Source organism: Staurois parvus, unplaced genomic scaffold (genome assembly GCF_062004578.1).
Source record: "Staurois parvus isolate SC_StPar_1 unplaced genomic scaffold, SC_StPar_1.0 ptg001130l, whole genome shotgun sequence".
Taxonomy (NCBI): Eukaryota; Metazoa; Chordata; class Amphibia; order Anura; family Ranidae; genus Staurois; species Staurois parvus.
The window spans coordinates 2,163,866-2,190,778 of record NW_028318926.1 but is presented as its reverse complement, the minus strand read 5'-3'; the positions used below and the strand labels follow the sequence as shown (position 1 = coordinate 2,190,778).

The 26,913-nt window shown below is 49.8% G+C and overlaps 21 non-coding genes across 21 annotated transcripts; 10 read left to right on the top strand and 11 right to left on the bottom strand.

Annotated features, from left to right (window-relative positions):
- Nucleotides 1–4: 4 nt before the first annotated feature.
- Nucleotides 5–77, bottom strand: TRNAK-CUU (transfer RNA lysine (anticodon CUU)). Its single transcript has one exon. It is a non-coding gene; the product is annotated as a tRNA-Lys (tRNA).
- A 379-nt stretch (nt 78–456) lies between these two features.
- On the top strand, nt 457–543 carry TRNAY-GUA (transfer RNA tyrosine (anticodon GUA)). Its single transcript is given in 2 exon segments — nt 457–493; nt 508–543. It is a non-coding gene; the product is annotated as a tRNA-Tyr (tRNA).
- Nucleotides 544–685: 142 nt separating this feature from the next.
- Nucleotides 686–759, top strand: TRNAN-GUU (transfer RNA asparagine (anticodon GUU)). Its single transcript has one exon. It is a non-coding gene; the product is annotated as a tRNA-Asn (tRNA).
- Nucleotides 760–3,163: 2,404 nt separating this feature from the next.
- On the bottom strand, nt 3,164–3,235 carry TRNAG-UCC (transfer RNA glycine (anticodon UCC)). The gene has a single exon. It is a non-coding gene; the product is annotated as a tRNA-Gly (tRNA).
- Nucleotides 3,236–3,500: 265 nt separating this feature from the next.
- TRNAK-CUU (transfer RNA lysine (anticodon CUU)) lies at nt 3,501–3,573 on the bottom strand. Its single transcript has one exon. It is a non-coding gene; the product is annotated as a tRNA-Lys (tRNA).
- A 379-nt stretch (nt 3,574–3,952) lies between these two features.
- Nucleotides 3,953–4,039, top strand: TRNAY-GUA (transfer RNA tyrosine (anticodon GUA)). Its single transcript is given in 2 exon segments — nt 3,953–3,989; nt 4,004–4,039. It is a non-coding gene; the product is annotated as a tRNA-Tyr (tRNA).
- A 142-nt stretch (nt 4,040–4,181) lies between these two features.
- TRNAN-GUU (transfer RNA asparagine (anticodon GUU)) lies at nt 4,182–4,255 on the top strand. Its single transcript has one exon. It is a non-coding gene; the product is annotated as a tRNA-Asn (tRNA).
- Nucleotides 4,256–6,659: 2,404 nt separating this feature from the next.
- TRNAG-UCC (transfer RNA glycine (anticodon UCC)) lies at nt 6,660–6,731 on the bottom strand. The gene has a single exon. It is a non-coding gene; the product is annotated as a tRNA-Gly (tRNA).
- Nucleotides 6,732–10,156: 3,425 nt separating this feature from the next.
- TRNAG-UCC (transfer RNA glycine (anticodon UCC)) lies at nt 10,157–10,228 on the bottom strand. The gene has a single exon. It is a non-coding gene; the product is annotated as a tRNA-Gly (tRNA).
- Nucleotides 10,229–10,493: 265 nt separating this feature from the next.
- On the bottom strand, nt 10,494–10,566 carry TRNAK-CUU (transfer RNA lysine (anticodon CUU)). Its single transcript has one exon. It is a non-coding gene; the product is annotated as a tRNA-Lys (tRNA).
- A 3,087-nt stretch (nt 10,567–13,653) lies between these two features.
- On the bottom strand, nt 13,654–13,725 carry TRNAG-UCC (transfer RNA glycine (anticodon UCC)). The gene has a single exon. It is a non-coding gene; the product is annotated as a tRNA-Gly (tRNA).
- Nucleotides 13,726–13,990: 265 nt separating this feature from the next.
- Nucleotides 13,991–14,063, bottom strand: TRNAK-CUU (transfer RNA lysine (anticodon CUU)). The gene has a single exon. It is a non-coding gene; the product is annotated as a tRNA-Lys (tRNA).
- Nucleotides 14,064–14,442: 379 nt separating this feature from the next.
- On the top strand, nt 14,443–14,529 carry TRNAY-GUA (transfer RNA tyrosine (anticodon GUA)). Its single transcript is given in 2 exon segments — nt 14,443–14,479; nt 14,494–14,529. It is a non-coding gene; the product is annotated as a tRNA-Tyr (tRNA).
- A 142-nt stretch (nt 14,530–14,671) lies between these two features.
- TRNAN-GUU (transfer RNA asparagine (anticodon GUU)) lies at nt 14,672–14,745 on the top strand. The gene has a single exon. It is a non-coding gene; the product is annotated as a tRNA-Asn (tRNA).
- A 2,404-nt stretch (nt 14,746–17,149) lies between these two features.
- Nucleotides 17,150–17,221, bottom strand: TRNAG-UCC (transfer RNA glycine (anticodon UCC)). Its single transcript has one exon. It is a non-coding gene; the product is annotated as a tRNA-Gly (tRNA).
- A 265-nt stretch (nt 17,222–17,486) lies between these two features.
- TRNAK-CUU (transfer RNA lysine (anticodon CUU)) lies at nt 17,487–17,559 on the bottom strand. The gene has a single exon. It is a non-coding gene; the product is annotated as a tRNA-Lys (tRNA).
- Nucleotides 17,560–17,938: 379 nt separating this feature from the next.
- Nucleotides 17,939–18,025, top strand: TRNAY-GUA (transfer RNA tyrosine (anticodon GUA)). Its single transcript is given in 2 exon segments — nt 17,939–17,975; nt 17,990–18,025. It is a non-coding gene; the product is annotated as a tRNA-Tyr (tRNA).
- A 142-nt stretch (nt 18,026–18,167) lies between these two features.
- TRNAN-GUU (transfer RNA asparagine (anticodon GUU)) lies at nt 18,168–18,241 on the top strand. The gene has a single exon. It is a non-coding gene; the product is annotated as a tRNA-Asn (tRNA).
- Nucleotides 18,242–20,645: 2,404 nt separating this feature from the next.
- On the bottom strand, nt 20,646–20,717 carry TRNAG-UCC (transfer RNA glycine (anticodon UCC)). The gene has a single exon. It is a non-coding gene; the product is annotated as a tRNA-Gly (tRNA).
- A 4,214-nt stretch (nt 20,718–24,931) lies between these two features.
- Nucleotides 24,932–25,018, top strand: TRNAY-GUA (transfer RNA tyrosine (anticodon GUA)). The gene is given in 2 exon segments: nt 24,932–24,968; nt 24,983–25,018. It is a non-coding gene; the product is annotated as a tRNA-Tyr (tRNA).
- A 142-nt stretch (nt 25,019–25,160) lies between these two features.
- On the top strand, nt 25,161–25,234 carry TRNAN-GUU (transfer RNA asparagine (anticodon GUU)). The gene has a single exon. It is a non-coding gene; the product is annotated as a tRNA-Asn (tRNA).
- The last annotated feature ends 1,679 nt before the right edge of the window (nt 25,235–26,913 follow it).

Sequence of the window (26,913 nt, the reverse complement as noted above, 5' to 3'; positions counted from 1 at the left end):
GGCACGCCCAACGTGGGGCTCGAACCCACGACCCTGAGATTAAGAGTCTCATGCTCTACCGACTGAGCTAGCCGGGCTACCACACTCTGCTGCTTTGAGGCCTCTTGCAGCTAGCAGGCTCTGACCACTCTTTCCTAGCTTTCGCCACAATTCCTTTGGCTAAACTCAATGTGCTTCCAAGTACTATTCTGCTCACTTGCTGTCAAGGCACAGGGTACATCACCATTTTTGCCGGGACTTTGGAGGATCACAACAAAATGCGCTGGCTCTTTACAAACCCTTTTCTCTCTTTGCAATACGTCAAGCCGTAGCCTCCCACATAACGTCTGCCTAGGCATCTGCCCTTATCGGCCGAGGCGGCATCAAGCAATACCTCAACCTAGAAGGTCAAATGCAAAGTGTTCAGCACTGGCTTTGCATTCAAGGGCTCATGTGTTACCACACCCATCTGAGTTCCCTTCGATAGCTCAGCTGGTAGAGCGGAGGACTGTAGTAGATGAAGTAGCAATCCTTAGGTCGCTGGTTCAATTCCGGCTCGAAGGAAGGGCTTTTTAGCCCGCGTCTCTCCCTTTTAGAAAGAAGGCAATCCCTCATCTCTACAAATGTGCAATTGGGAAGCTTTTTAGGCACCTTGAGTTGATCTTTCATTTCTCCATCGGGCCAGTTCAAGCACGCTCCATGTGTGGTCTCTGTGGCGCAATCGGTTAGCGCGTTCGGCTGTTAACCGAAAGGTTGGTGGTTCGAGCCCACCCAGGGACGCTCACGTTTTCTCATTACCTTAGCCGGGACCGCTGCCAAGTCTGACACCCACCTAGGAAGACAAAGCATCTCCTTTGGCTCGCCTCACACGGCTGCCAATTGAGCCTTCGCTCACCACATTCCTTGAAAACGGACTAGTAATATGTCGCATTCAATTGCTCTTGTTCTGGAATGTTGAAGATCTTTCCTAGTTTAGTCAAGCCACTTCTTCGCTTCCGCTGACTCTCAGGAACAAACCCCAGCATTTCTATTCACACCTGAAGAGGCCTTAGTCCAATTACCATGGAATGTGTAGATGTTGATTGTCCAGGAACAGGAGGGGAGGTGTGAGAATTGTGGAGGCGCCCTTTTTCAAGTTACATCATCCCCATGTTGGTTGTCAGGAAGCCTGCATAGCTAATAGTGCCTAGATTGACCTGGCTAAAGGCGTCAATTGTTGTCAAATGGCCTGGAGAGAGGTGTTAATAATGTGGAAGACAGATAGTGTGGCTGGACAAGCTTGTGTCCCAGTGTATTGCTGGCCTTGAACTACACAGGGATGCAATGTTTCTTAAAGATCCTTCTGAGTTTTTCCGACACTCCAGTTCCATACGGGATGACTATATTTCTCCAAGTGTTCTGCTTCTCCCCAGTTTGTTTTCCTGAGCTTGCGGAGGTTTTAACCAAGACCCAGTCTGGGTAGCCACAAGCTTTCAAAGCCCTCCTGAGATGTCCCGGTAGCACCCTCCTAGTCATGTGCTAGGATTTGTATAGTTGGCCTCTGCTTACCAGAGAGGCTGTCAGGTAAATTCAGTGTGGTATTCTGCTTAACAGAGTGCTGCGATGGATTACTCAGGTCTGCTGATGATTCTCTTACATTGTTTGAGTTTGTCAGAGTTCTTCCCGCCTTCGGGAAGCTGTGAGAGCTTTCCAGAACATGGGTGGGGGCTAGGCAAATGAACAGCATGAATATGGATACAGCCCTGGCCATTTGCAAGGGGGGGCATTCCAGTCGCATGCTGGGAGTGGCATGTATGTTCTGCCAGCACATGGGCTCAGCGTCTTTCCTGGGAGAGGGCCGAACAGTTGGGCTGGAGGCAGGCTGCCTCGCCTGGAGCAGGCTGCTATGCGGCCCCAGGTGGGTCGACCTGAGGGCCTGAAACCGGTCAGGACGTCAATACCGCTTAACTAAGAGATCAGCTAGATGTCCTCAGTGTGAAAAGTTCTAATTTTGCAGTATCCCACTACAATTCCCCATCCCTATCCCCAGCTCTACAAGAAAACTCCAAAAACAAACATCCCCAAGTGCGGTCATTGAAGACAAGGAGCGTTTGCGCGTGTGTGTATGTGGCTGAAGAAATACACTGTGCCTGGCTGCGGGGCGAAGTAAAGGGAAACCGGGGCAAACATGCCAGCGTCCCTGGCAAGGGTGGCGTTACATCTGTGTTCTTTTGTCTTTAGACTCTTTTTGTTGCTACCATGTCAGCCGGATATATTGCAGAGTCCTAAGAACCCCCAGCTTGTGTTCCAGTGGGTGGTGTGAGTCAAAAGGCAGATAGCGGTCTGTGTGGGTAGGTATCCTGGAGACCTCCCTGCCCAAGTCAGCCCCTTCCTTGCCTTGTAAGACGCCGTCCAAAAGGGGTCATTTGCTATTCAGTGCCTCTTCCCGTGTACACTTGATGTATTGGTCCGCTGACTTGATGCGTTCACTAAAAGCTTGTGTTTCTGATGCTCTACTCTCCAGCCAAGTATAATCCACATGCCTTAACAAACGACTTGGTCTTTTCCCCATGGAACAATTCAAGTCTCTCTTGTCCAGCTGCTTCATGCACAGGTTAGCTACAATGGGAAATACAAGTGATCCCATGGCAGCGGCGTGTTTCTGTCTGTAAAAGTCATTGGGGTACTTGAAATGGGCTTGCTTGAGTCAAAGGGCCAGCAATGAATGCACTTGGTCAAGCTTTAGTTCTTTTTGGCTGTCAAGAGTCTTCCCTTATTTCAGATGTTTCCCACAATGTCAATAGCCTCCGCAAAGCGTATCCAAGTGAAAAGGCCTATGACATCATGGGACATGCTTGTTTCTTCTGTCTCCGACTTCAGTCTACATTCCTCGTTGAGAAATTCTTTAGCATTCTTCAAAATGCTGCCAGTTATCTTGCCATTTGAGGGTGTTGGAATGGTAGCCAGCTACTTAGCAATGCTGTGTGTGCCAGAGTTGATTGTTTGTGAATCGGTGTTTGAAATGCCTGAACCTTGTCCCTGGATAATGCTGTACTCCTTGAGCGAGTTAAAGCATGAGGCCGGAGCCTGTTGGGATGCGGCGGAATATTTGCACTGTTGTCACTAAGGCAAGACATCTTAGGAGCTTTGTTGAAGGAGCTTTGGCCCTGTGCTCTTTTGTCAAGGGCGCAAAGAAGAAGAAGACTGCGTTGGCCGGGAATCGAACCCGGGTCAACTGCTTGGAAGGCAGCTATGCTCACCACTATACCACCAACGCAAGGCTGTGCAGCAAGCATGCTGCTGGCTGTGTAGAACTAAGGCCATCCATGACATTGACTCCACAGACCCCCTGCTGCGCAAGGTCCATTTGCTGGCGTACCAAGTCACCTCTAGGAAGATGAGCTAGAAATATTTCCCCATTGGTGGAGAGAAAGGAAGCCAAGCCAGTAGATATGGTAAACGTGTGATTGTGCAGTGCGCTTGAAGGAACTGGAGATACTGACACCTTTTGCAAAGGCCTTTGACTCGGCCAAAAAAAGGCACGCCCAACGTGGGGCTCGAACCCACGACCCTGAGATTAAGAGTCTCATGCTCTACCGACTGAGCTAGCCGGGCTACCACACTCTGCTGCTTTGAGGCCTCTTGCAGCTAGCAGGCTCTGACCACTCTTTCCTAGCTTTCGCCACAATTCCTTTGGCTAAACTCAATGTGCTTCCAAGTACTATTCTGCTCACTTGCTGTCAAGGCACAGGGTACATCACCATTTTTGCCGGGACTTTGGAGGATCACAACAAAATGCGCTGGCTCTTAACAAACCCTTTTCTCTCTTTGCAATACGTCAAGCCGTAGCCTCCCACATAACGTCTGCCTAGGCATCTGCCCTTATCGGCCGAGGCGGCATCAAGCAATACCTCAACCTAGAAGGTCAAATGCAAAGTGTTCAGCACTGGCTTTGCATTCAAGGGCTCATGTGTTACCACACCATTCTGAGTTCCCTTCGATAGCTCAGCTGGTAGAGCGGAGGACTGTAGTAGATGAAGTAGCAATCCTTAGGTCGCTGGTTCAATTCCGGCTCGAAGGAAGGGCTTTTTAGCCCGCGTCTCTCCCTTTTAGAAAGAAGGCAATCCCTCATCTCTACAAATGTGCAATTGGGAAGCTTTTTAGGCACCTTGAGTTGATCTTTCATTTCTCCATCGGGCCAGTTCAAGCACGCTCCATGTGTGGTCTCTGTGGCGCAATCGGTTAGCGCGTTCGGCTGTTAACCGAAAGGTTGGTGGTTCGAGCCCACCCAGGGACGCTCACGTTTTCTCATTACCTTAGCCGGGACCGCTGCCAAGTCTGACACCCACCTAGGAAGACAAAGCATCTCCTTTGGCTCGCCTCACACGGCTGCCAATTGAGCCTTCGCTCACCACATTCCTTGAAAACGGACTAGTAATATGTCGCATTCAATTGCTCTTGTTCTGGAATGTTGAAGATCTTTCCTAGTTTAGTCAAGCCACTTCTTCGCTTCCGCTGACTCTCAGGAACAAACCCCAGCATTTCTATTCACACCTGAAGAGGCCTTAGTCCAATTACCATGGAATGTGTAGATGTTGATTGTCCAGGAACAGGAGGGGAGGTGTGAGAATTGTGGAGGCGCCCTTTTTCAAGTTACATCATCCCCATGTTGGTTGTCAGGAAGCCTGCATAGCTAATAGTGCCTAGATTGACCTGGCTAAAGGCGTCAATTGTTGTCAAATCGCCTGGAGAGAGGTGTTAATGATGTGGAAGACAGATAGTGTGGCTGGACAAGCTTGTGTCCCAGTGTATTGCTGGCCTTGAACTACACAGGGATGCAATGTTTCTTAAAGATCCTTCTGAGTTTTTCCGACACTCCAGTTCCATACGGGATGACTATATTTCTCCAAGTGTTCTGCTTCTCCCCAGTTTGTTTTCCTGAGCTTGCGGAGGTTTTAACCAAGACCCAGTCTGGGTAGCCACAAGCTTTCAAAGCCCTCCTGAGATGTCCCGGTAGCACCCTCCTAGTCATGTGCTAGGATTTGTATAGTTGGCCTCTGCTTACCAGAGAGGCTGTCAGGTAAATTCAGTGTGGTATTCTGCTTAACAGAGTGCTGCGATGGATTACTCAGGTCTGCTGATGATTCTCTGACGTTGTTTGAGTTTGTCAGAGTTCTTCCCGCCTTCGGGAAGCTGTGAGAGCTTTCCAGAACATGGGTGGGGGCTAGGCAAACGAACAGCATGAATATGGATACAGCCCTGGCCATTTACAAGGGGGGGCATTCCAGTCGCATGCTGGGAGTGGCATGTATGTTCTGCCAGCACATTGGCTCAGCGTCTTTCCTGGGAGAGGGCCGAACAGTTGGGCTGGAGGCAGGCTGCCTCGCCTGGAGCAGGCTGCTATGCGGCCCCAGGTGGGTCGACCTGAGGGCCTGAAACCGGTCAGGACGTCAATACCGCTTAACTAAGAGATCAGCTAGATGTCCTCAGTGTGAAAAGTTCTAATTTTGCAGTATCCCACTACAATTCCCCATCCCTATCCCCAGCTCTACAAGAAAACTCCAAAAACAAACATCCCCAAGTGCGGTCATTGAAGACAAGGAGCGTTTGCGCGTGTGTGTATGTGGCTGAAGAAATACACTGTGCCTGGCTGCGGGGCGAAGTAAAGGGAAACCGGGGCAAACATGCCAGCGTCCCTGGCAAGGGTGGCGTTACATCTGTGTTCTTTTGTCTTTAGACTCTTTTTGTTGCTACCATGTCAGCCGGATATATTGCAGAGTCCTAAGAACCCCCAGCTTGTGTTCCAGTGGGTGGTGTGAGTCAAAAGGCAGATAGCGGTCTGTGTGGGTAGGTATCCTGGAGACCTCCCTGCCCAAGTCAGCCCCTTCCTTGCCTTGTAAGACGCCGTCCAAAAGGGGTCATTTGCTATTCAGTGCCTCTTCCCGTGTACACTTGATGTATTGGTCCGCTGACTTGATGCGTTCACTAAAAGCTTGTGTTTCTGATGCTCTACTCTCCAGCCAAGTATAATCCACATGCCTTAACAAACGACTTGGTCTTTTCCCCATGGAACAATTCAAGTCTCTCTTGTCCAGCTGCTCCATGCACAGGTTAGCTACAATGGGAAATACAAGTGATCCCATGGCAGCGGCGTGTTTCTGTCTGTAAAAGTCATTGGGGTACTTGAAATGGGCTTGCTTGAGTCAAAGGGCCAGCAATGAATGCACTTGGTCAAGCTTTAGTTCTTTTTGGCTGTCAAGAGTCTTCCCTTATTTCAGATGTTTCCCACAATGTCAATAGCCTCCGCAAAGCGTATCCAAGTGAAAAGGCCTATGACATCATGGGACATGCTTGTTTCTTCTGTCTCCGACTTCAGTCTACATTCCTCGTTGAGAAATTCTTTAGCATTCTTCAAAATGCTGCCAGTTATCTTGCCATTTGAGGGTGTTGGAATGGTAGCCAGCTACTTAGCAATGCTGTGTGTGCCAGAGTTGATTGTTTGTGAATCGGTGTTTGAAATGCCTGAACCTTGTCCCTGGATAATGCTGTACTCCTTGAGCGAGTTAAAGCATGAGGCCGGAGCCTGTTGGGATGCGGCGGAATATTTGCACTGTTGTCACTAAGGCAAGACATCTTAGGAGCTTTGTTGAAGGAGCTTTGGCCCTGTGCTCTTTTGTCAAGGGCGCAAAGAAGAAGAAGACTGCGTTGGCCGGGAATCGAACCCGGGTCAACTGCTTGGAAGGCAGCTATGCTCACCACTATACCACCAACGCAAGGCTGTGCAGCAAGCATGCTGCTGGCTGTGTAGAACTAAGGCCATCCATGACATTGACTCCACAGACCCCCTGCTGCGCAAGGTCCATTTGCTGGCGTACCAAGTCACCTCTAGGAAGATGAGCTAGAAATATTTCCCCATTGGTGGAGAGAAAGGAAGCCAAGCCAGTAGATATGGTAAAGGTGTGATTGTGCAGTGCGCTTGAAGGAACTGGAGATACTGACACCTTTTGCAAAGGCCTTTGACTCGGCCAAAAAAAGGCACGACCAACGTGGGGCTCGAACCCACGACCCTGAGATTAAGAGTCTCATGCTCTACCGACTGAGCTAGCCGGGCTACCACACTCTGCTGCTTTGAGGCCTCTTGCAGCTAGCAGGCTCTGACCACTCTTTCCTAGCTTTCGCCACAATTCCTTTGGCTAAACTCAATGTGCTTCCAAGTACTATTCTGCTCACTTGCTGTCAAGGCACAGGGTACATCACCATTTTTGCCGGGACTTTGGAGGATCACAACAAAATGCGCTGGCTCTTTACAAACCCTTTTCTCTCTTTGCAATACGTCAAGCCGTAGCCTCCCACATAACGTCTGCCTAGGCATCTGCCCTTATCGGCCGAGGCGGCATCAAGCAATACCTCAACCTAGAAGGTCAAATGCAAAGTGTTCAGCACTGGCTTTGCATTCAAGGGCTCATGTGTTACCACACCCATCTGAGTTCCCTTCGATAGCTCAGCTGGTAGAGCGGAGGACTGTAGTAGATGAAGTAGCAATCCTTAGGTCGCTGGTTCAATTCTGGCTCGAAGGAAGGGCTTTTTAGCCCGCGTCTCTCCCTTTTAGAAAGAAGGCAATCCCTCATCTCTACAAATGTGCAATTGGGAAGCTTTTTAGGCACCTTGAGTTGATCTTTCATTTCTCCTTCGGGCCAGTTCAAGCACACTCCATGTGTGGTCTCTGTGGCGCAATCGGTTAGCGCGTTCGGCTGTTAACCAAAAGGTTGGTGGTTCGAGCCCACCCAGGGACGCTCACGTTTTCTCATTACCTTAGCCGGGACCGCTGCCAAGTCTGACACCCACCTAGGAAGACAAAGCATCTCCTTTGGCTCGCCTCACACGGCTGCCAATTGAGCCTTCGCTCACCACATTCCTTGAAAACGGACTAGTAATATGTCGCATTCAATTGCTCTTGTTCTGGAATGTTGAAGATCTTTCCTAGTTTAGTCAAGCCACTTCTTCGCTTCCGCTGACTCTCAGGAACAAACCCCAGCATTTCTATTCACACCTGAAGAGGCCTTAGTCCAATTACCATGGAATGTGTAGATGTTGATTGTCCAGGAACAGGAGGGGAGGTGTGAGAATTGTGGAGGCGCCCTTTTTCCAAGTTACATCATCCCCTTGTTGGGTGTCAGGAAGCCTGCATAGCTAATAGTGCCTAGATTGACCTGGCTAAAGGCGTCAATTGTTGTCAAATCGCCTGGAGAGAGGTGTTAATAATGTGGAAGACAGATAGTGTGGCTGGACAAGCTTGTGTCCCAGTGTATTGCTGGCCTTGAACTACACAGGGATGCAATGTTTCTTAAAGATCCTTCTGAGTTTTTCCGACACTCCAGTTCCATACGGGATGACTATATTTCTCCAAGTGTTCTGCTTCTCCCCAGTTTGTTTTCCTGAGCTTGCGGAGGTTTTAACCAAGACCCAGTCTGGGTAGCCACAAGCTTTCAAAGCCCTCCTGAGATGTCCCGGTAGCACCCTCCTAGTCATGTGCTAGGATTTGTATAGTTGGCCTCTGCTTACCAGAGAGGCTGTCAGGTAAATTCAGTGTGGTATTCTGCTTAACAGAGTGCTGCGATGGATTACTCAGGTCTGCTGATGATTCTCTGACGTTGTTTGAGTTTGTCAGAGTTCTTCCCGCCTTCGGGAAGCTGTGAGAGCTTTCCAGAACATGGGTGGGGGCTAGGCAAACGAACAGCATGAATATGGATACAGCCCTGGCCATTTGCAAGGGGGGGCATTCCAGTCGCATGCTGGGAGTGGCATGTATGTTCTGCCAGCACATGGGCTCAGCGTCTTTCCTGGGAGAGGGCCGAACAGTTGGGCTGGAGGCAGGCTGCCTCGCCTGGAGCAGGCTGCTATGCGGCCCCAGGTGGGTCGACCTGAGGGCCTGAAACCGGTCAGGACGTCAATACCGCTTAACTAAGAGATCAGCTAGATGTCCTCAGTGTGAAAAGTTCTAATTTTGCAGTATCCCACTACAATTCCCCATCCCTATCCCCAGCTCTACAAGAAAACTCCAAAAACAAACATCCCCAAGTGCGGTCATTGAAGACAAGGAGCGTTTGCGCGTGTGTGTATGTGGCTGAAGAAATACACTGTGCCTGGCTGCGGGGCGAAGTAAAGGGAAACCGGGGCAAACATGCCAGCGTCCCTGGCAAGGGTGGCGTTACATCTGTGTTCTTTTGTCTTTAGACTCTTTTTGTTGCTACCATGTCAGCCGGATATATTGCAGAGTCCTAAGAACCCCCAGCTTGTGTTCCAGTGGGTGGTGTGAGTCAAAAGGCAGATAGCGGTCTGTGTGGGTAGGTATCCTGGAGACCTCCCTGCCCAAGTCAGCCCCTTCCTTGCCTTGTAAGACGCCGTCCAAAAGGGGTGATTTGCTATTCAGCGCCTCTTCCCATGTACACTTGATGTATTGGTCCGCTGACTTGATGCGTTCACTAAAAGCTTGTGTTTCTGATGCTCTACTCTCCAGCCAAGTATAATCCACATGCCTTAACAAACGACTTGGTCTTTTCCCCATGGAACAATTCAAGTCTCTCTTGTCCAGCTGCTCCATGCACAGGTTAGCTACAATGGGAAATACAAGTGATCCCATGGCAGCGGCGTGTTTCTGTCTGTAAAAGTCATTGGGGTACATGAAATGGGCTTGCTTGAGTCAAAGGGCCAGCAATGAATGCACTTGGTCAAGCTTTAGTTCTTTTTGGCTGTCAAGAGTCTTCCCTTATTTCAGATGTTTCCCACAATGTCAATAGCCTCCGCAAAGCGTATCCAAGTGAAAAGGCCTATGACATCATGGGACATGCTTGTTTCTTCTGTCTCCGACTTCAGTCTACATTCCTCGTTGAGAAATTCTTTAGCATTCTTCAAAATGCTGCCAGTTATCTTGCCATTTGAGGGTGTTGGAATGGTAGCCAGCTACTTAGCAATGCTGTGTGTGCCAGAGTTGATTGTTTGTGAATCGGTGTTTGAAATGCCTGAACCTTGTCCCTGGATAATGCTGTACTCCTTGAGCGAGTTAAAGCATGAGGCCGGAGCCTGTTGGGATGCGGCGGAATATTTGCACTGTTGTCACTAAGGCAAGACATCTTAGGAGCTTTGTTGAAGGAGCTTTGGCCCTGTGCTCTTTTGTCAAGGGCGCAAAGAAGAAGAAGACTGCGTTGGCCGGGAATCGAACCCGGGTCAACTGCTTGGAAGGCAGCTATGCTCACCACTATACCACCAACGCAAGGCTGTGCAGCAAGCATGCTGCTGGCTGTGTAGAACTAAGGCCATCCATGACATTGACTCCACAGACCCCCTGCTGCGCAAGGTCCATTTGCTGGCGTACCAAGTCACCTCTAGGAAGATGAGCTAGAAATATTTCCCCATTGGTGGAGAGAAAGGAAGCCAAGCCAGTAGATATGGTAAAGGTGTGATTGTGCAGTGCGCTTGAAGGAACTGGAGATACTGACACCTTTTGCAAAGGCCTTTGACTCGGCCAAAAAAAGGCACGCCCAACGTGGGGCTCGAACCCACGACCCTGAGATTAAGAGTCTCATGCTCTACCGACTGAGCTAGCCGGGCTACCACACTCTGCTGCTTTGAGGCCTCTTGCAGCTAGCAGGCTCTGACCACTCTTTCCTAGCTTTCGCCACAATTCCTTTGGCTAAACTCAATGTGCTTCCAAGTACTATTCTGCTCACTTGCTGTCAAGGCACAGGGTACATCACCATTTTTGCCGGGACTTTGGAGGATCACAACAAAATGCGCTGGCTCTTTACAAACCCTTTTCTCTCTTTGCAATACGTCAAGCCGTAGCCTCCCACATAACGTCTGCCTAGGCATCTGCCCTTATCGGCCGAGGCGGCATCAAGCAATACCTCAACCTAGAAGGTCAAATGCAAAGTGTTCAGCACTGGCTTTGCATTCAAGGGCTCATGTGTTACCACACCCATCTGAGTTCCCTTCGATAGCTCAGCTGGTAGAGCGGAGGACTGTAGTAGATGAAGTAGCAATCCTTAGGTCGCTGGTTCAATTCTGGCTCGAAGGAAGGGCTTTTTAGCCCGCGTCTCTCCCTTTTAGAAAGAAGGCAATCCCTCATCTCTACAAATGTGCAATTGGGAAGCTTTTTAGGCACCTTGAGTTGATCTTTCATTTCTCCTTCGGGCCAGTTCAAGCACACTCCATGTGTGGTCTCTGTGGCGCAATCGGTTAGCGCGTTCGGCTGTTAACCAAAAGGTTGGTGGTTCGAGCCCACCCAGGGACGCTCACGTTTTCTCATTACCTTAGCCGGGACCGCTGCCAAGTCTGACACCCACCTAGGAAGACAAAGCATCTCCTTTGGCTCGCCTCACACGGCTGCCAATTGAGCCTTCGCTCACCACATTCCTTGAAAACGGACTAGTAATATGTCGCATTCAATTGCTCTTGTTCTGGAATGTTGAAGATCTTTCCTAGTTTAGTCAAGCCACTTCTTCGCTTCCGCTGACTCTCAGGAACAAACCCCAGCATTTCTATTCACACCTGAAGAGGCCTTAGTCCAATTACCATGGAATGTGTAGATGTTGATTGTCCAGGAACAGGAGGGGAGGTGTGAGAATTGTGGAGGCGCCCTTTTTCCAAGTTACATCATCCCCTTGTTGGGTGTCAGGAAGCCTGCATAGCTAATAGTGCCTAGATTGACCTGGCTAAAGGCGTCAATTGTTGTCAAATCGCCTGGAGAGAGGTGTTAATAATGTGGAAGACAGATAGTGTGGCTGGACAAGCTTGTGTCCCAGTGTATTGCTGGCCTTGAACTACACAGGGATGCAATGTTTCTTAAAGATCCTTCTGAGTTTTTCCGACACTCCAGTTCCATACGGGATGACTATATTTCTCCAAGTGTTCTGCTTCTCCCCAGTTTGTTTTCCTGAGCTTGCGGAGGTTTTAACCAAGACCCAGTCTGGGTAGCCACAAGCTTTCAAAGCCCTCCTGAGATGTCCCGGTAGCACCCTCCTAGTCATGTGCTAGGATTTGTATAGTTGGCCTCTGCTTACCAGAGAGGCTGTCAGGTAAATTCAGTGTGGTATTCTGCTTAACAGAGTGCTGCGATGGATTACTCAGGTCTGCTGATGATTCTCTGACGTTGTTTGAGTTTGTCAGAGTTCTTCCCGCCTTCGGGAAGCTGTGAGAGCTTTCCAGAACATGGGTGGGGGCTAGGCAAACGAACAGCATGAATATGGATACAGCCCTGGCCATTTGCAAGGGGGGGCATTCCAGTCGCATGCTGGGAGTGGCATGTATGTTCTGCCAGCACATGGGCTCAGCGTCTTTCCTGGGAGAGGGCCGAACAGTTGGGCTGGAGGCAGGCTGCCTCGCCTGGAGCAGGCTGCTATGCGGCCCCAGGTGGGTCGACCTGAGGGCCTGAAACCGGTCAGGACGTCAATACCGCTTAACTAAGAGATCAGCTAGATGTCCTCAGTGTGAAAAGTTCTAATTTTGCAGTATCCCACTACAATTCCCCATCCCTATCCCCAGCTCTACAAGAAAACTCCAAAAACAAACATCCCCAAGTGCGGTCATTGAAGACAAGGAGCGTTTGCGCGTGTGTGTATGTGGCTGAAGAAATACACTGTGCCTGGCTGCGGGGCGAAGTAAAGGGAAACCGGGGCAAACATGCCAGCGTCCCTGGCAAGGGTGGCGTTACATCTGTGTTCTTTTGTCTTTAGACTCTTTTTGTTGCTACCATGTCAGCCGGATATATTGCAGAGTCCTAAGAACCCCCAGCTTGTGTTCCAGTGGGTGGTGTGAGTCAAAAGGCAGATAGCGGTCTGTGTGGGTAGGTATCCTGGAGACCTCCCTGCCCAAGTCAGCCCCTTCCTTGCCTTGTAAGACGCCGTCCAAAAGGGGTGATTTGCTATTCAGCGCCTCTTCCCATGTACACTTGATGTATTGGTCCGCTGACTTGATGCGTTCACTAAAAGCTTGTGTTTCTGATGCTCTACTCTCCAGCCAAGTATAATCCACATGCCTTAACAAACGACTTGGTCTTTTCCCCATGGAACAATTCAAGTCTCTCTTGTCCAGCTGCTCCATGCACAGGTTAGCTACAATGGGAAATACAAGTGATCCCATGGCAGCGGCGTGTTTCTGTCTGTAAAAGTCATTGGGGTACATGAAATGGGCTTGCTTGAGTCAAAGGGCCAGCAATGAATGCACTTGGTCAAGCTTTAGTTCTTTTTGGCTGTCAAGAGTCTTCCCTTATTTCAGATGTTTCCCACAATGTCAATAGCCTCCGCAAAGCGTATCCAAGTGAAAAGGCCTATGACATCATGGGACATGCTTGTTTCTTCTGTCTCCGACTTCAGTCTACATTCCTCGTTGAGAAATTCTTTAGCATTCTTCAAAATGCTGCCAGTTATCTTGCCATTTGAGGGTGTTGGAATGGTAGCCAGCTACTTAGCAATGCTGTGTGTGCCAGAGTTGATTGTTTGTGAATCGGTGTTTGAAATGCCTGAACCTTGTCCCTGGATAATGCTGTACTCCTTGAGCGAGTTAAAGCATGAGGCCGGAGCCTGTTGGGATGCGGCGGAATATTTGCACTGTTGTCACTAAGGCAAGACATCTTAGGAGCTTTGTTGAAGGAGCTTTGGCCCTGTGCTCTTTTGTCAAGGGCGCAAAGAAGAAGAAGACTGCGTTGGCCGGGAATCGAACCCGGGTCAACTGCTTGGAAGGCAGCTATGCTCACCACTATACCACCAACGCAAGGCTGTGCAGCAAGCATGCTGCTGGCTGTGTAGAACTAAGGCCATCCATGACATTGACTCCACAGACCCCCTGCTGCGCAAGGTCCATTTGCTGGCGTACCAAGTCACCTCTAGGAAGATGAGCTAGAAATATTTCCCCATTGGTGGAGAGAAAGGAAGCCAAGCCAGTAGATATGGTAAAGGTGTGATTGTGCAGTGCGCTTGAAGGAACTGGAGATACTGACACCTTTTGCAAAGGCCTTTGACTCGGCCAAAAAAAGGCACGCCCAACGTGGGGCTCGAACCCACGACCCTGAGATTAAGAGTCTCATGCTCTACCGACTGAGCTAGCCGGGCTACCACACTCTGCTGCTTTGAGGCCTCTTGCAGCTAGCAGGCTCTGACCACTCTTTCCTAGCTTTCGCCACAATTCCTTTGGCTAAACTCAATGTGCTTCCAAGTACTATTCTGCTCACTTGCTGTCAAGGCACAGGGTACATCACCATTTTTGCCGGGACTTTGGAGGATCACAACAAAATGCGCTGGCTCTTTACAAACCCTTTTCTCTCTTTGCAATACGTCAAGCCGTAGCCTCCCACATAACGTCTGCCTAGGCATCTGCCCTTATCGGCCGAGGCGGCATCAAGCAATACCTCAACCTAGAAGGTCAAATGCAAAGTGTTCAGCACTGGCTTTGCATTCAAGGGCTCATGTGTTACCACACCCATCTGAGTTCCCTTCGATAGCTCAGCTGGTAGAGCGGAGGACTGTAGTAGATGAAGTAGCAATCCTTAGGTCGCTGGTTCAATTCCGGCTCGAAGGAAGGGCTTTTTAGCCCGCGTCTCTCCCTTTTAGAAAGAAGGCAATCCCTCATCTCTACAAATGTGCAATTGGGAAGCTTTTTAGGCACCTTGAGTTGATCTTTCATTTCTCCTTCGGGCCAGTTCAAGCACGCTCCATGTGTGGTCTCTGTGGCGCAATCGGTTAGCGCGTTCGGCTGTTAACCGAAAGGTTGGTGGTTCGAGCCCACCCAGGGACGCTCACGTTTTCTCATTACCTTAGCCGGGACCGCTGCCAAGTCTGACACCCACCTAGGAAGACAAAGCATCTCCTTTGGCTCGCCTCACACGGCTGCCAATTGAGCCTTCGCTCACCACATTCCTTGAAAACGGACTAGTAATATGTCGCATTCAATTGCTCTTGTTCTGGAATGTTGAAGATCTTTCCTAGTTTAGTCAAGCCACTTCTTCGCTTCCGCTGACTCTCAGGAACAAACCCCAGCATTTCTATTCACACCTGAAGAGGCCTTAGTCCAATTACCATGGAATGTGTAGATGTTGATTGTCCAGGAACAGGAGGGGAGGTGTGAGAATTGTGGAGGCGCCCTTTTTCAAGTTACATCATCCCCTTGTTGGGTGTCAGGAAGCCTGCATAGCTAATAGTGCCTAGATTGACCTGGCTAAAGGCGTCAATTGTTGTCAAATGGCCTGGAGAGAGGTGTTAATAATGTGGAAGACAGATAGTGTGGCTGGACAAGCTTGTGTCCCAGTGTATTGCTGGCCTTGAACTACACAGGGATGCAATGTTTCTTAAAGATCCTTCTGAGTTTTTCCGACACTCCAGTTCCATACGGGATGACTATATTTCTCCAAGTGTTCTGCTTCTCCCCAGTTTGTTTTCCTGAGCTTGCGGAGGTTTTAACCAAGACCCAGTCTGGGTAGCCACAAGCTTTCAAAGCCCTCCTGAGATGTCCCGGTAGCACCCTCCTAGTCATGTGCTAGGATTTGTATAGTTGGCCTCTGCTTACCAGAGAGGCTGTCAGGTAAATTCAGTGTGGTATTCTGCTTAACAGAGTGCTGCGATGGATTACTCAGGTCTGCTGATGATTCTCTTACATTGTTTGAGTTTGTCAGAGTTCTTCCCGCCTTCGGGAAGCTGTGAGAGCTTTCCAGAACATGGGTGGGGGCTAGGCAAACGAACAGCATGAATATGGATACAGCCCTGGCCATTTGCAAGGGGGGGCATTCCAGTCGCATGCTGGGAGTGGCATGTATGTTCTGCCAGCACATGGGCTCAGCGTCTTTCCTGGGAGAGGGCCGAACAGTTGGGCTGGAGGCAGGCTGCCTCGCCTGGAGCAGGCTGCTATGCGGCCCCAGGTGGGTCGACCTGAGGGCCTGAAACCGGTCAGGACGTCAATACCGCTTAACTAAGAGATCAGCTAGATGTCCTCAGTGTGAAAAGTTCTAATTTTGCAGTATCCCACTACAATTCCCCATCCCTATCCCCAGCTCTACAAGAAAACTCCAAAAACAAACATCCCCAAGTGCGGTCATTGAAGACAAGGAGCGTTTGCGCGTGTGTGTATGTGGCTGAAGAAATACACTGTGCCTGGCTGCGGGGCGAAGTAAAGGGAAACCGGGGCAAACATGCCAGCGTCCCTGGCAAGGGTGGCGTTACATCTGTGTTCTTTTGTCTTTAGACTCTTTTTGTTGCTACCATGTCAGCCGGATATATTGCAGAGTCCTAAGAACCCCCAGCTTGTGTTCCAGTGGGTGGTGTGAGTCAAAAGGCAGATAGCGGTCTGTGTGGGTAGGTATCCTGGAGACCTCCCTGCCCAAGTCAGCCCCTTCCTTGCCTTGTAAGACACCGTCCAAAAGGGGTCATTTGCTATTCAGTGCCTCTTCCCGTGTACACTTGATGTATTGGTCCGCTGACTTGATGCGTTCACTAAAAGCTTGTGTTTCTGATGCTCTACTCTCCAGCCAAGTATAATCCACATGCCTTAACAAACGACTTGGTCTTTTCCCCATGGAACAATTCAAGTCTCTCTTGTCCAGCTGCTTCATGCACAGGTTAGCTACAATGGGAAATACAAGTGATCCCATGGCAGCGGCGTGTTTCTGTCTGTAAAAGTCATTGGGGTACTTGAAATGGGCTTGCTTGAGTCAAAGGGCCAGCAATGAATGCACTTGGTCAAGCTTTAGTTCTTTTTGGCTGTCAAGAGTCTTCCCTTATTTCAGATGTTTCCCACAATGTCAATAGCCTCCGCAAAGCGTATCCAAGTGAAAAGGCCTATGACATCATGGGACATGCTTGTTTCTTCTGTCTCCGACTTCAGTCTACATTCCTCGTTGAGAAATTCTTTAGCATTCTTCAAAATGCTGCCAGTTATCTTGCCATTTGAGGGTGTTGGAATGGTAGCCAGCTACTTAGCAATGCTGTGTGTGCCAGAGTTGATTGTTTGTGAATCGGTGTTTGAAATGCCTGAACCTTGTCCCTGGATAATGCTGTACTCCTTGAGCGAGTTAAAGCATGAGGCCGGAGCCTGTTGGGATGCGGCGGAATATTTGCACTGTTGTCACTAAGGCAAGACATCTTAGGAGCTTTGTTGAAGGAGCTTTGGCCCTGTGCTCTTTTGTCAAGGGCGCAAAGAAGAAGAAGACTGCGTTGGCCGGGAATCGAACCCGGGTCAACTGCTTGGAAGGCAGCTATGCTCACCACTATACCACCAACGCAAGGCTGTGCAGCAAGCATGCTGCTGGCTGTGTAGAACTAAGGCCATCCATGACATTGACTCCACAGACCCCCTGCTGCGCAAGGTCCATTTGCTGGCGTACCAAGTCACCTCTAGGAAGATGAGCTAGAAATATTTCCCCATTGGTGGAGAGAAAGGAAGCCAAGCCAGTAGATATGGTAAAGGTGTGATTGTGCAGTGCGCTTGAAGGAACTGGAGATACTGACACCTTTTGCAAAGGCCTTTGACTCGGCCAAAAAAAGGCACGCCCAACGTGGGGCTCGAACCCACGACCCTGAGATTAAGAGTCTCATGCTCTACCGACTGAGCTAGCCGGGCTACCACACTCTGCTGCTTTGAGGCCTCTTGCAGCTAGCAGGCTCTGACCACTCTTTCCTAGCTTTCGCCACAATTCCTTTGGCTAAACTCAATGTGCTTCCAAGTACTATTCTGCTCACTTGCTGTCAAGGCACAGGGTACATCACCATTTTTGCCGGGACTTTGGAGGATCACAACAAAATGCGCTGGCTCTTAACAAACCCTTTTCTCTCTTTGCAATACGTCAAGCCGTAGCCTCCCACATAACGTCTGCCTAGGCATCTGCCCTTATCGGCCGAGGCGGCATCAAGCAATACCTCAACCTAGAAGGTCAAATGCAAAGTGTTCAGCACTGGCTTTGCATTCAAGGGCTCATGTGTTACCACACCATTCTGAGTTCCCTTCGATAGCTCAGCTGGTAGAGCGGAGGACTGTAGTAGATGAAGTAGCAATCCTTAGGTCGCTGGTTCAATTCCGGCTCGAAGGAAGGGCTTTTTAGCCCGCGTCTCTCCCTTTTAGAAAGAAGGCAATCCCTCATCTCTACAAATGTGCAATTGGGAAGCTTTTTAGGCACCTTGAGTTGATCTTTCATTTCTCCATCGGGCCAGTTCAAGCACGCTCCATGTGTGGTCTCTGTGGCGCAATCGGTTAGCGCGTTCGGCTGTTAACCGAAAGGTTGGTGGTTCGAGCCCACCCAGGGACGCTCACGTTTTCTCATTACCTTAGCCGGGACCGCTGCCAAGTCTGACACCCACCTAGGAAGACAAAGCATCTCCTTTGGCTCGCCTCACACGGCTGCCAATTGAGCCTTCGCTCACCACATTCCTTGAAAACGGACTAGTAATATGTCGCATTCAATTGCTCTTGTTCTGGAATGTTGAAGATCTTTCCTAGTTTAGTCAAGCCACTTCTTCGCTTCCGCTGACTCTCAGGAACAAACCCCAGCATTTCTATTCACACCTGAAGAGGCCTTAGTCCAATTACCATGGAATGTGTAGATGTTGATTGTCCAGGAACAGGAGGGGAGGTGTGAGAATTGTGGAGGCGCCCTTTTTCAAGTTACATCATCCCCATGTTGGTTGTCAGGAAGCCTGCATAGCTAATAGTGCCTAGATTGACCTGGCTAAAGGCGTCAATTGTTGTCAAATCGCCTGGAGAGAGGTGTTAATGATGTGGAAGACAGATAGTGTGGCTGGACAAGCTTGTGTCCCAGTGTATTGCTGGCCTTGAACTACACAGGGATGCAATGTTTCTTAAAGATCCTTCTGAGTTTTTCCGACACTCCAGTTCCATACGGGATGACTATATTTCTCCAAGTGTTCTGCTTCTCCCCAGTTTGTTTTCCTGAGCTTGCGGAGGTTTTAACCAAGACCCAGTCTGGGTAGCCACAAGCTTTCAAAGCCCTCCTGAGATGTCCCGGTAGCACCCTCCTAGTCATGTGCTAGGATTTGTATAGTTGGCCTCTGCTTACCAGAGAGGCTGTCAGGTAAATTCAGTGTGGTATTCTGCTTAACAGAGTGCTGCGATGGATTACTCAGGTCTGCTGATGATTCTCTGACGTTGTTTGAGTTTGTCAGAGTTCTTCCCGCCTTCGGGAAGCTGTGAGAGCTTTCCAGAACATGGGTGGGGGCTAGGCAAACGAACAGCATGAATATGGATACAGCCCTGGCCATTTACAAGGGGGGGCATTCCAGTCGCATGCTGGGAGTGGCATGTATGTTCTGCCAGCACATTGGCTCAGCGTCTTTCCTGGGAGAGGGCCGAACAGTTGGGCTGGAGGCAGGCTGCCTCGCCTGGAGCAGGCTGCTATGCGGCCCCAGGTGGGTCGACCTGAGGGCCTGAAACCGGTCAGGACGTCAATACCGCTTAACTAAGAGATCAGCTAGATGTCCTCAGTGTGAAAAGTTCTAATTTTGCAGTATCCCACTACAATTCCCCATCCCTATCCCCAGCTCTACAAGAAAACTCCAAAAACAAACATCCCCAAGTGCGGTCATTGAAGACAAGGAGCGTTTGCGCGTGTGTGTATGTGGCTGAAGAAATACACTGTGCCTGGCTGCGGGGCGAAGTAAAGGGAAACCGGGGCAAACATGCCAGCGTCCCTGGCAAGGGTGGCGTTACATCTGTGTTCTTTTGTCTTTAGACTCTTTTTGTTGCTACCATGTCAGCCGGATATATTGCAGAGTCCTAAGAACCCCCAGCTTGTGTTCCAGTGGGTGGTGTGAGTCAAAAGGCAGATAGCGGTCTGTGTGGGTAGGTATCCTGGAGACCTCCCTGCCCAAGTCAGCCCCTTCCTTGCCTTGTAAGACGCCGTCCAAAAGGGGTCATTTGCTATTCAGTGCCTCTTCCCGTGTACACTTGATGTATTGGTCCGCTGACTTGATGCGTTCACTAAAAGCTTGTGTTTCTGATGCTCTACTCTCCAGCCAAGTATAATCCACATGCCTTAACAAACGACTTGGTCTTTTCCCCATGGAACAATTCAAGTCTCTCTTGTCCAGCTGCTTCATGCACAGGTTAGCTACAATGGGAAATACAAGTGATCCCATGGCAGCGGCGTGTTTCTGTCTGTAAAAGTCATTGGGGTACTTGAAATGGGCTTGCTTGAGTCAAAGGGCCAGCAATGAATGCACTTGGTCAAGCTTTAGTTCTTTTTGGCTGTCAAGAGTCTTCCCTTATTTCAGATGTTTCCCACAATGTCAATAGCCTCCGCAAAGCGTATCCAAGTGAAAAGGCCTATGACATCATGGGACATGCTTGTTTCTTCTGTCTCCGACTTCAGTCTACATTCCTCGTTGAGAAATTCTTTAGCATTCTTCAAAATGCTGCCAGTTATCTTGCCATTTGAGGGTGTTGGAATGGTAGCCAGCTACTTAGCAATGCTGTGTGTGCCAGAGTTGATTGTTTGTGAATCGGTGTTTGAAATGCCTGAACCTTGTCCCTGGATAATGCTGTACTCCTTGAGCGAGTTAAAGCATGAGGCCGGAGCCTGTTGGGATGCGGCGGAATATTTGCACTGTTGTCACTAAGGCAAGACATCTTAGGAGCTTTGTTGAAGGAGCTTTGGCCCTGTGCTCTTTTGTCAAGGGCGCAAAGAAGAAGAAGACTGCGTTGGCCGGGAATCGAACCCGGGTCAACTGCTTGGAAGGCAGCTATGCTCACCACTATACCACCAACGCAAGGCTGTGCAGCAAGCATGCTGCTGGCTGTGTAGAACTAAGGCCATCCATGACATTGACTCCACAGACCCCCTGCTGCGCAAGGTCCATTTGCTGGCGTACCAAGTCACCTCTAGGAAGATGAGCTAGAAATATTTCCCCATTGGTGGAGAGAAAGGAAGCCAAGCCAGTAGATATGGTAAAGGTGTGATTGTGCAGTGCGCTTGAAGGAACTGGAGATACTGACACCTTTTGCAAAGGCCTTTGACTCGGCCAAAAAAAGGCACGACCAACGTGGGGCTCGAACCCACGACCCTGAGATTAAGAGTCTCATGCTCTACCGACTGAGCTAGCCGGGCTACCACACTCTGCTGCTTTGAGGCCTCTTGCAGCTAGCAGGCTCTGACCACTCTTTCCTAGCTTTCGCCACAATTCCTTTGGCTAAACTCAATGTGCTTCCAAGTACTATTCTGCTCACTTGCTGTCAAGGCACAGGGTACATCACCATTTTTGCCGGGACTTTGGAGGATCACAACAAAATGCGCTGGCTCTTTACAAACCCTTTTCTCTCTTTGCAATACGTCAAGCCGTAGCCTCCCACATAACGTCTGCCTAGGCATCTGCCCTTATCGGCCGAGGCGGCATCAAGCAATACCTCAACCTAGAAGGTCAAATGCAAAGTGTTCAGCACTGGCTTTGCATTCAAGGGCTCATGTGTTACCACACCCATCTGAGTTCCCTTCGATAGCTCAGCTGGTAGAGCGGAGGACTGTAGTAGATGAAGTAGCAATCCTTAGGTCGCTGGTTCAATTCTGGCTCGAAGGAAGGGCTTTTTAGCCCGCGTCTCTCCCTTTTAGAAAGAAGGCAATCCCTCATCTCTACAAATGTGCAATTGGGAAGCTTTTTAGGCACCTTGAGTTGATCTTTCATTTCTCCTTCGGGCCAGTTCAAGCACACTCCATGTGTGGTCTCTGTGGCGCAATCGGTTAGCGCGTTCGGCTGTTAACCAAAAGGTTGGTGGTTCGAGCCCACCCAGGGATGCTCACGTTTTCTCATTACCTTAGCCGGGACCGCTGCCAAGTCTGACACCCACCTAGGAAGACAAAGCATCTCCTTTGGCTCGCCTCACACGGCTGCCAATTGAGCCTTCGCTCACCACATTCCTTGAAAACGGACTAGTAATATGTCGCATTCAATTGCTCTTGTTCTGGAATGTTGAAGATCTTTCCTAGTTTAGTCAAGCCACTTCTTCGCTTCCGCTGACTCTCAGGAACAAACCCCAGCATTTCTATTCACACCTGAAGAGGCCTTAGTCCAATTACCATGGAATGTGTAGATGTTGATTGTCCAGGAACAGGAGGGGAGGTGTGAGAATTGTGGAGGCGCCCTTTTTCCAAGTTACATCATCCCCTTGTTGGGTGTCAGGAAGCCTGCATAGCTAATAGTGCCTAGATTGACCTGGCTAAAGGCGTCAATTGTTGTCAAATCGCCTGGAGAGAGGTGTTAATAATGTGGAAGACAGATAGTGTGGCTGGACAAGCTTGTGTCCCAGTGTATTGCTGGCCTTGAACTACACAGGGATGCAATGTTTCTTAAAGATCCTTCTGAGTTTTTCCGACACTCCAGTTCCATACGGGATGACTATATTTCTCCAAGTGTTCTGCTTCTCCCCAGTTTGTTTTCCTGAGCTTGCGGAGGTTTTAACCAAGACCCAGTCTGGGTAGCCACAAGCTTTCAAAGCCCTCCTGAGATGTCCCGGTAGCACCCTCCTAGTCATGTGCTAGGATTTGTATAGTTGGCCTCTGCTTACCAGAGAGGCTGTCAGGTAAATTCAGTGTGGTATTCTGCTTAACAGAGTGCTGCGATGGATTACTCAGGTCTGCTGATGATTCTCTGACGTTGTTTGAGTTTGTCAGAGTTCTTCCCGCCTTCGGGAAGCTGTGAGAGCTTTCCAGAACATGGGTGGGGGCTAGGCAAACGAACAGCATGAATATGGATACAGCCCTGGCCATTTGCAAGGGGGGGCATTCCAGTCGCATGCTGGGAGTGGCATGTATGTTCTGCCAGCACATGGGCTCAGCGTCTTTCCTGGGAGAGGGCCGAACAGTTGGGCTGGAGGCAGGCTGCCTCGCCTGGAGCAGGCTGCTATGCGGCCCCAGGTGGGTCGACCTGAGGGCCTGAAACCGGTCAGGACGTCAATACCGCTTAACTAAGAGATCAGCTAGATGTCCTCAGTGTGAAAAGTTCTAATTTTGCAGTATCCCACTACAATTCCCCATCCCTATCCCCAGCTCTACAAGAAAACTCCAAAAACAAACATCCCCAAGTGCGGTCATTGAAGACAAGGAGCGTTTGCGCGTGTGTGTATGTGGCTGAAGAAATACACTGTGCCTGGCTGCGGGGCGAAGTAAAGGGAAACCGGGGCAAACATGCCAGCGTCCCTGGCAAGGGTGGCGTTACATCTGTGTTCTTTTGTCTTTAGACTCTTTTTGTTGCTACCATGTCAGCCGGATATATTGCAGAGTCCTAAGAACCCCCAGCTTGTGTTCCAGTGGGTGGTGTGAGTCAAAAGGCAGATAGCGGTCTGTGTGGGTAGGTATCCTGGAGACCTCCCTGCCCAAGTCAGCCCCTTCCTTGCCTTGTAAGACGCCGTCCAAAAGGGGTGATTTGCTATTCAGCGCCTCTTCCCATGTACACTTGATGTATTGGTCCGCTGACTTGATGCGTTCACTAAAAGCTTGTGTTTCTGATGCTCTACTCTCCAGCCAAGTATAATCCACATGCCTTAACAAACGACTTGGTCTTTTCCCCATGGAACAATTCAAGTCTCTCTTGTCCAGCTGCTCCATGCACAGGTTAGCTACAATGGGAAATACAAGTGATCCCATGGCAGCGACGTGTTTCTGTCTGTAAAAGTCATTGGGGTACATGAAATGGGCTTGCTTGAGTCAAAGGGCCAGCAATGAATGCACTTGGTCAAGCTTTAGTTCTTTTTGGCTGTCAAGAGTCTTCCCTTATTTCAGATGTTTCCCACAATGTCAATAGCCTCCGCAAAGCGTATCCAAGTGAAAAGGCCTATGACATCATGGGACATGCTTGTTTCTTCTGTCTCCGACTTCAGTCTACATTCCTCGTTGAGAAATTCTTTAGCATTCTTCAAAATGCTGCCAGTTATCTTGCCATTTGAGGGTGTTGGAATGGTAGCCAGCTACTTAGCAATGCTGTGTGTGCCAGAGTTGATTGTTTGTGAATCGGTGTTTGAAATGCCTGAACCTTGTCCCTGGATAATGCTGTACTCCTTGAGCGAGTTAAAGCATGAGGCCGGAGCCTGTTGGGATGCGGCGGAATATTTGCACTGTTGTCACTAAGGCAAGACATCTTAGGAGCTTTGTTGAAGGAGCTTTGGCCCTGTGCTCTTTTGTCAAGGGCGCAAAGAAGAAGAAGACTGCGTTGGCCGGGAATCGAACCTGGGTCAACTGCTTGGAAGGCAGCTATGCTCACCACTATACCACCAACGCAAGGCTGTGCAGCAAGCATGCTGCTGGCTGTGTAGAACTAAGGCCATCCATGACATTGACTCCACAGACCCCCTGCTGCGCAAGGTCCATTTGCTGGCGTACCAAGTCACCTCTAGGAAGATGAGCTAGAAATATTTCCCCATTGGTGGAGAGAAAGGAAGCCAAGCCAGTAGATATGGTAAAGGTGTGATTGTGCAGTGCGCTTGAAGGAACTGGAGATACTGACACCTTTTGCAAAGGCCTTTGACTCGGCCAAAAAAAGGCACGCCCAACGTGGGGCTCGAACCCACGACCCTGAGATTAAGAGTCTCATGCTCTACCGACTGAGCTAGCCAGGCTACCACACTCTGCTGCTTTGAGGCCTCTTGCAGCTAGCAGGCTCTGACCACTCTTTCCTAGCTTTCGCCACAATTCCTTTGGCTAAACTCAATGTGCTTCCAAGTACTATTCTGCTCACTTGCTGTCAAGGCACAGGGTACATCACCATTTTTGCCGGGACTTTGGAGGATCACAACAAAATGCGCTGGCTCTTTACAAACCCTTTTCTCTCTTTGCAATACGTCAAGCCGTAGCCTCCCACATAACGTCTGCCTAGGCATCTGCCCTTATCGGCCGAGGCGGCATCAAGCAATACCTCAACCTAGAAGGTCAAATGCAAAGTGTTCAGCACTGGCTTTGCATTCAAGGGCTCATGTGTTACCACACCCATCTGAGTTCCCTTCGATAGCTCAGCTGGTAGAGCGGAGGACTGTAGTAGATGAAGTAGCAATCCTTAGGTCGCTGGTTCAATTCCGGCTCGAAGGAAGGGCTTTTTAGCCCGCGTCTCTCCCTTTTAGAAAGAAGGCAATCCCTCATCTCTACAAATGTGCAATTGGGAAGCTTTTTAGGCACCTTGAGTTGATCTTTCATTTCTCCTTCGGGCCAGTTCAAGCACGCTCCATGTGTGGTCTCTGTGGCGCAATCGGTTAGCGCGTTCGGCTGTTAACCGAAAGGTTGGTGGTTCGAGCCCACCCAGGGACGCTCACGTTTTCTCATTACCTTAGCCGGGACCGCTGCCAAGTCTGACACCCACCTAGGAAGACAAAGCATCTCCTTTGGCTCGCCTCACACGGCTGCCAATTGAGCCTTCGCTCACCACATTCCTTGAAAACGGACTAGTAATATGTCGCATTCAATTGCTCTTGTTCTGGAATGTTGAAGATCTTTCCTAGTTTAGTCAAGCCACTTCTTCGCTTCCGCTGACTCTCAGGAACAAACCCCAGCATTTCTATTCACACCTGAAGAGGCCTTAGTCCAATTACCATGGAATGTGTAGATGTTGATTGTCCAGGAACAGGAGGGGAGGTGTGAGAATTGTGGAGGCGCCCTTTTTCAAGTTACATCATCCCCTTGTTGGGTGTCAGGAAGCCTGCATAGCTAATAGTGCCTAGATTGACCTGGCTAAAGGCGTCAATTGTTGTCAAATGGCCTGGAGAGAGGTGTTAATAATGTGGAAGACAGATAGTGTGGCTGGACAAGCTTGTGTCCCAGTGTATTGCTGGCCTTGAACTACACAGGGATGCAATGTTTCTTAAAGATCCTTCTGAGTTTTTCCGACACTCCAGTTCCATACGGGATGACTATATTTCTCCAAGTGTTCTGCTTCTCCCCAGTTTGTTTTCCTGAGCTTGCGGAGGTTTTAACCAAGACCCAGTCTGGGTAGCCACAAGCTTTCAAAGCCCTCCTGAGATGTCCCGGTAGCACCCTCCTAGTCATGTGCTAGGATTTGTATAGTTGGCCTCTGCTTACCAGAGAGGCTGTCAGGTAAATTCAGTGTGGTATTCTGCTTAACAGAGTGCTGCGATGGATTACTCAGGTCTGCTGATGATTCTCTGACGTTGTTTGAGTTTGTCAGAGTTCTTCCCGCCTTCGGGAAGCTGTGAGAGCTTTCCAGAACATGGGTGGGGGCTAGGCAAACGAACAGCATGAATATGGATACAGCCCTGGCCATTTGCAAGGGGGGGCATTCCAGTCGCATGCTGGGAGTGGCATGTATGTTCTGCCAGCACATGGGCTCAGCGTCTTTCCTGGGAGAGGGCCGAACAGTTGGGCTGGAGGCAGGCTGCCTCGCCTGGAGCAGGCTGCCATGCGGCCCCAGGTGGGTCGACCTGAGGGCCTGAAACCGGTCAGGACGTCAATACCGCTTAACTAAGAGATCAGCTAGATGTCCTCAGTGTGAAAAGTTCTAATTTTGCAGTATCCCACTACAATTCCCCATCCCTATCCCCAGCTCTACAAGAAAACTCCAAAAACAAACATCCCCAAGTGCGGTCATTGAAGACAAGGAGCGTTTGCGCGTGTGTGTATGTGGCTGAAGAAATACACTGTGCCTGGCTGCGGGGCGAAGTAAAGGGAAACCGGGGCAAACATGCCAGCGTCCCTGGCAAGGGTGGCGTTACATCTGTGTTCTTTTGTCTTTAGACTCTTTTTGTTGCTACCATGTCAACCGGATATATTGCAGAGTCCTAAGAACCCCCAGCTTGTGTTCCAGTGGGTGGTGTGAGTCAAAAGGCAGATAGCGGTCTGTGTGGGTAGGTATCCTGGAGACCTCCCTGCCCAAGTCAGCCCCTTCCTTGCCTTGTAAGACGCCGTCCAAAAGGGGTCATTTGCTATTCAGTGCCTCTTCCCGTGTACACTTGATGTATTGGTCCGCTGACTTG